This window comes from Rhineura floridana, chromosome 8 (genome assembly GCF_030035675.1).
Source record: "Rhineura floridana isolate rRhiFlo1 chromosome 8, rRhiFlo1.hap2, whole genome shotgun sequence".
Classification (NCBI taxonomy): domain Eukaryota; kingdom Metazoa; phylum Chordata; class Lepidosauria; order Squamata; family Rhineuridae; genus Rhineura; species Rhineura floridana.
In genome coordinates, this window is record NC_084487.1 from 3,318,741 (window position 1) to 3,325,508 (window position 6,768).

General features: G+C 48.6%; 1 long non-coding RNA gene across 2 annotated transcripts; it reads right to left on the reverse strand.

Annotated features, from left to right (window-relative positions):
• Positions 1–2,369: 2,369 nt before the first annotated feature.
• On the reverse strand, positions 2,370–6,388 carry LOC133363254 (uncharacterized). Of its 2 annotated transcripts, none has more exons than XR_009757638.1 (3): positions 6,254–6,388; positions 5,444–5,555; positions 2,370–2,492 (listed from the first exon to the last, which is right to left on the reverse strand). It is a non-coding gene; the product is annotated as an uncharacterized LOC133363254 (long non-coding RNA). The 2 variants fall into 2 exon arrangements; XR_009757639.1 differs by having other exon boundaries at positions 5,436–5,555.
• Positions 6,389–6,768: the final 380 nt, after the last annotated feature.

A 6,768-nucleotide genomic window follows, 5' to 3' on the forward strand; every position in this document is an offset into this window, starting at 1 on the left:
GAAATCCAATGATAAACAAACAAACAAACAAACAAATAAATGTTGCCCCCCATTACAGGATAGTTTCAGCTGTTGAGAGGTTTCTCCCATCATAGCTCCTTGGTAGTTGAAGGGGAGGTTGATGAGGATCAGAAGGGGCAGTTTTTCCTTTGATGCTGGCTAATCCTCTCCCATTCTTTTTAGACCGAAAGTGGTTAATGTCAGAGATCCCAGGGTCCCACAGCCTCCCTTGGTCTTAGCACAGGCTTCCTTCATGTTCTGCTTCCACCAGGTCACTCAGGCCACATTCACACCGTACATTACTTCCACTATTATTCCTCTTTAAACAGGCATGGCATGGCTTCCCAAAAAATCCTGGGACGTGGCGTTTGTGAAGGGTGCTGAGAGTTGTTAGCAGACCCCTATTCGCCCCACAGAGCTACAATTTTCAGAGTGGTTTAACAATCAATCCCTCTTCCCATCCCTGGATGTCTTCAAGCAGAGGCTGGACAGCTATCTGCGGGAGATGCTCCAGCTGTGGATTTCCTGCTGTGAGCAGGGGGTGGGACTTGATGGCCTGCAAGGCCCCTTCCAACTCTATGATTCTATGATTCCCAGGGAACGCTTGGGAACTGTATCTTTATGACATGACTGTGTCATTTTAGCAAGTACTACTACAACAAATGGTATAATTGCACTGAATCTTGGGAATGATGTGCCTGAGGAATGACTGTGTTGCCTGTTTGTGTCCCAGCATCATGCCTCCTGTTCAGCTCATTGATCACCAAATGCTGTAAAATGTTGACCAGTAGCTTCCCAACTTGTGCTTATGGTTCAGAAATGTTTTTTTAAAAGGAAATTTCTCCATGATCCAGAAGGCATAAGATTTAGATTGGTTTGATTAGCTATTAACTTCCTGAAGAAACTAACTAAACATGCATTAACTTTTGTTTCAATGAGTTCAAGGTTAAAGGGCTTCTGTACTTCTCCATTCTACCACTCAAATGACTGTGTTTGGTGGATAGCCCGAGTTAGACCCACTCATTTTTGGCTTTGTGAGCTGGCCTGGTAAAATTGGCCCCATGAGGTAAGGTCACCTTTCCCCATCCTGAAAACTGCTATTGATTTTGGCACACTGGAAATCTCTCAGAAATGCTTTTTTTCCTACAGAAAAGTTCACCGTAAGTGTCATCTGTTGCTTACTTTCCACTAGTGTTGATTTAAATAAATGCCCATTTTATATGGACCCAAGAAAGAGTTATTCTCTTGAAAAACAATTCCCCATGTCAGAATGTATCGGGACCTGTTTGTGTTGTAGGCTTTACACGCATGTCTACGTGCTGTTGTTATTTTTAATTAATTAATCAGCTTCTACACACATCTCAGGCTGGTGTACAAGATACAATAAAAAGACTACAAACAGCTTAAAACAACATAGAAAATAACAGAAGATTCATCCAGCTGGGAAAGCTTGCGGAACAAAAATGTCGTCTGTTGTTCCTGGAAAAGGCAGAAAGGGTGGAGTGCTCTTCCACAACACAGGGGCAGCCACACTTCAAGCCCTGCTCCACGGGACTCTGCATCTGGCTTCTGGTATCCTTGGAACTGGGAGAAACTCAGCCACAGACCACAGTGACCCAAGGGATAAGGTGGCGACTCAAGAAATCTGGTCCTGAGCTGAGTACCGTGCCAGATTTAGGAACAAGCCAAGTAAGCCATGGTGTAGAGCCTCTAAATATGTTGGAGATAGCAAAGGAGTCTTGTTATAACTAAAATCACTTTGGCTTAAATAACCTTTCATATCAAACCCACCACCCAAATTCAGGATCCTGACCTCCCCATCCCAGTCCACACCGAATCCCATCAACTTCCCTTCCAGGGCTGCTGGACTGCTTGCATCATCCACAGGTTGCCCAAGCTCACCTCAGACCTCAAGAGGAGACCATGGGAGCTGCCCTACCAACACATTCTCAAGTCTCCCTTCCACCCCAGGCATCATTTCTGCTAATCCCCTCCTCGCCACTTTCCCCACCACTTTCTCCTCCTTTTTTATGGTGGGGGGCTTCTGCACCTTGACAGGTCTTAGGGCCCCAGCATGGCTTAATCCAGGTCTGACTGCATAGGGTCTTATGTGTTTGTTCCAGCGCTTTGAACTTGGCCCAGTGGCAGATTCTCAGCCAGTTCAAACCAAGGACTTATATGCTGGCGGTTGTTTGCCCCCACAGGCAACCTATCCACCACATTCCTTAGTCAGCTGCAGCCTCCAACCTCGAGTGTGGCTCCCACATAGAACACCCTTTGCCAACCTGGTGCCCTCCAGATGTTTTGGATTACAACTCCCACCAGCCCAGCCAATGGAGTTTGCTGGGAGTGGGAGTCTTTGCTCTCTGCTGGCCTTGTTGTTTAAGGAGTCCTGGGGCCAAGTGTCCCTTGCCGCTGTTTTCATTCCTGTGGCAAACTGCACATGTACCTCATCTTTACTGAACATGGTGCCGCATTCCATTTTGTAAACTCTGAAACAGAATGGCAGAGTCATATACAGGCACTATTTCCCCTCTAAAGAATCATTTCCTCAGTACTCGGAGCCTGCCCTAACATAAGGCAGAAGGAGAGGGCAGCTTCAGGGGGTGGGTGCAGTGGTGGCGATGCTGGGGGAGAGGCCACAGTTGCCCTGGCAGTGTGTTCTGAGCCCCCCACCCCAGGTCATTCCTCTCTGTGGGAGGACAGAGTAGTGTCCGCCACATGGTTTGCCATGTGCCCACTACACTCGCCTGCCGCCTCCTCTAGGAACAGGGGACACTGCCTTACACAGAGCCAGGCCGTTGGGCCATGTAGCTCAGCGCTGTGTATACCAGCTGGCAGAAGCTGTCCAGCAATTCCAGCGAGGGGTCTCTCGCAGCCCTACCTGGAGACACCAAGAAGACACCACCCGGAGACCTTCTGCATGCCAAGCAGATGCTCTGCCACTGAGCTCTGGCCCTCCCCCATGCTGTCCTATTATAACATTTGTAGGCTACACCAGTAAGATGAAAACAAGAATGGCTTTTATTTCTTGGTTTCTTTTTACACAGTTCTCAGTCTGGCATCCATCTGGGAACCACTCCCCAAAAGCAGCAGCCTAGAACATGCTTAGTTCCAACTTTTCTAAAGAAACCAGGTCTGCCTTTTGGCCGGTAGGCGGCAGCCACCACATAACCATATTTTACACTCCTCCCCCTTTACTTAATAATACTATCAACATATAATCTGTATATAGGCCATATGCAACCAAAGGTTGTACGCCTGTCTCAAGTGCTGACGGAAGATGCAACTGCCAGCTCCTGCATATGTCAGGCTGGCGCCAGGCATGACTGGGCCCTTGGGCAGCAGCCTGCCCCAGGCCCACAGCGCCACAGCCCAACACCTTCCCGGATACAGGCAGCGCAGGGGCAATAAGCTCACCCGCACACTCCACCTACCTCTCATGTTTTGTGACTGATGTGCGCACATAGCGTGCATGCCTGCCATCAACCAAGATAGCGGTGGGGGCATCAATCCCTTAGGGAAGCTCCACCACCATCTTGGGTGATGGCTGGCATCCACACATGGAGTGCACGGCATTCACACTGACAAGAGAGGTAAGTGGGATGTGCATGTGGGCTTATTGATGCCTACACTGTCTGTATTGGAGGGGTGCCTGGGAGCTCCCTCTCCATGATCCGTGGCAGGGTTGGGTTGTAGGACACTGCTGCAGATCATGGAACAGGAGCTCCACCCTCCCACCCTAAGGAGGGGCCCTTCAGGGGTCCCTCTGGGCCACAGGGCCCTCAGCCAGGGCCCAACCTGGCCGCCCTCTGGGGCTGGCCCTGTGCATATGGAATGGGGAGGGTGGCACCATCTTGTCCTTCACCTCAGGCAGCAAGATCTCTTGGGCTGGTCCTGTGAATCTGAGTGGCAAACCCCTTTGAAAGGGCTTCTGAATCCTGGATAGTTGAATAATGGGCTGAGTTATGCCAAGAGCAAGTTTCGCCCCCCAGAGAGTTTCCGGTTCTCCAGCGATGTCGGGAGTTGCAGTGGAGGTGGCGGAGTCAGTCTTCGCATCCGGGAGGCTTCACGAAGGGTCCCGTCGCCATGACACCAGGGGGAGGACCCACCTTGCTCCCAAGCGCGGACGTTCCCTTGGCAACAGAGTGTGGCTGAGGCCCACAGCTCAGGGCAAGCCCTCACTCACCCAAACAACATTGTGATTTATTTAGTTATTTCTTATTTCTTATTTGATTTATATCCCGCCCTTCCTCCCAGCGGGAGCCCAGGGCAGCAAACAGAAACGCTAAAAACACTTAAAAACATCATAAAAAGATGTTAAAATACATTAAAACAAAAGAACATTAAAAACATTTTTAAAAAGCTTTAATAACATCTTTTTAAAAGGGTTTAAAACATATTATTAAAGAAAACATATTAAAAGCAATTCTAACACAGACGCAGACTGGGATAGGTCTCAACTTAAAAGGCTTGTTGAAAGAGGAAAGTCTTCAAAAGGTGCCGAAAAGATAACAGAGATGGCGCCTGCCTAATATTTAAGGGGAGGGAATTCCACAGGGTAGGTGCCACCACACTAAAGGTCCGTTTCCTATGTCATACAGAACAGACCTCCTGATAAGATGGTATCTGCAGGAGGCCCTCGCCTGCAGAGCGCAGTGATCGACTGGGCATATAAGGGGTAAGGCGGTCTTTCAGGTATCCTGGTCCCGAGCTGTATAGGGCTTTGTACACCAGAACTAGAACCTTGAACTTGGCCTGGTAGCAAATGGGCAGCCAGTGCAATTGTTTCAGTAGCGGAGTGACATGTTGGCGATACCCTGCCCAAGTGAGCAGCCTCGCCATTGCATTTTGCACCAGCTGCAGCTTCCGGACAAACCTCAAGGGCAGCCCCACATAGAGCGCATTACAGTAATCCAGCCTGGAGGTCACCATTGCGTGGACAACAGTGGTCAGGCTATCAGGCTATCAGGTCAGTTTTTTGAAAATTGCCTTAGGTTTCCCTTAACACCAAGGGCGTTGAAGACCAGGAAAAAGAACATGGAGATTGCTGTCAGTCTTTTACGGCAGCATCCCTCCTCCCCCAGATGTTTTGGACAGCTGTGCTCCCATCAGCCCCAACAACCTACAGTGGGGCTGGCTGGGGATGATGGGAGTTGTAGTCCAAACATCTGAGGCACGCCAGGTAGGGCTGCATGGCTTCACCGCAACCCACTTAGGCTGGGTACATGTATGCCATCTCATTCTCTCTCTTACACACCTGGCTGTCTCTCCCATCTGTGGCTGGGGTAAGACATGTTCCTGAAGAATAAGCCAAAAATAGTTTTCTTCCTCTTCCACTGCACCAGAGAACAGGCTAGCCTCAGCTTAAGCCAGTCTCAGAATAAGCCAGCCCAAATGACCAGAGTATTGAGGCATCTTCTCTACAAACGCACCTTCTCACCTGTGGCATATGCCAGACTGGCACAGGCTTCAGTCCATGAAGGGTAAAGGCTGGCACTGTTCCAGGGTAAGTAAGAGACTGTGGAGAAATCCGTCCATTTCCATTTTCTATTCTGCAAAGGTAGCAAAAGGAGTTCGTTTCTTTATTGGGGAAGGTATTACCAAAGCGCTCAGTGCCCAACCGTGAGATTCCTCACCTCAGACTTTATCATAGCAACATGCTAAGCATAAGCTGAAGGTCCAGGCAACATGGATTCTGCCGGATCCAGTGTCCCCTTGTGTGGGCTTTCTGGGAGGTTAGGATTGCTCCTTTGCTCACTCACCACCACAATGTGAATCATTTATGGGAATCATTATGATTGAAATAAAATGCATTACCTGTTGTTGTTTTATTGCTTATAATTATTTTCACATCTGGGTTTTATTGCATATGCTATATAGCTTATTGGACAAACTTTTAGGAACTGATTGCAGGCTAGGAATGAAGAACCAACATTTTAGGAATCGATTAATTCACTTGTCCCCCACCTACAGGCTTCAATCCAATTCATTCACTCACGGCTGAGTTTAACACCTCCTGGAGAGCTTGATATTCAGACAATTTACAAGCTGATTAGCCTTTTGTGGCTGTAGGGGCCTGGCGGCAGAATGGCTGGAACTTGGATGTCCCAATTAGGGACCAGTTGGGGTTTTGTTTACTTGTTCTGGTATACACACTGATCCAGACCTTCCACCCAGTTGACTCATGGTCAGTCATGGGGAAGGCAGGGTTGGGCACTCGACCGACTGGGATGAAGGGGTGGGAGCTCACCCGACGGGGGTCATGTAGTCCAATCCAGATTCCTTCTGAACTCAGGCGTTTGTCCATGATGTGTCTACTTATCAAAACAGCTTCTACCTCGGTGAGGATGGAAGAGAGATGGCCACCCTCGCCATACTTCTGGCATGCATTCTGAATGGGTCCCAGAGAAAAGGATTGGATTTAGACGTGCCACTGGGGAAAATAATCCTAATACTATTTATTTACTTAATTTATATACCGCCGTTCCTCCCAGAAGGAGCCCATCATAAGAATGCCTGCATGAAGTCCATATGCTGGGAACAATATTCTCTATTCAAATTGTAGTGAGATGCAAGGGGACTGAATTGTTATGCCAATAGCTATACTTTTTGGATTTCTTATTCCTTGATGCATTACAGTGGACCTTGGCATGAGAACCAAAGTAGCAATGTACCCTGGGAAACTAGCCTTCATGTATTCTCAGAGTTGTTGGCGACAGACAGGGGCTGCCTGGCTTTCTGGCCACAGCTTTCCTGGCTCCGCAT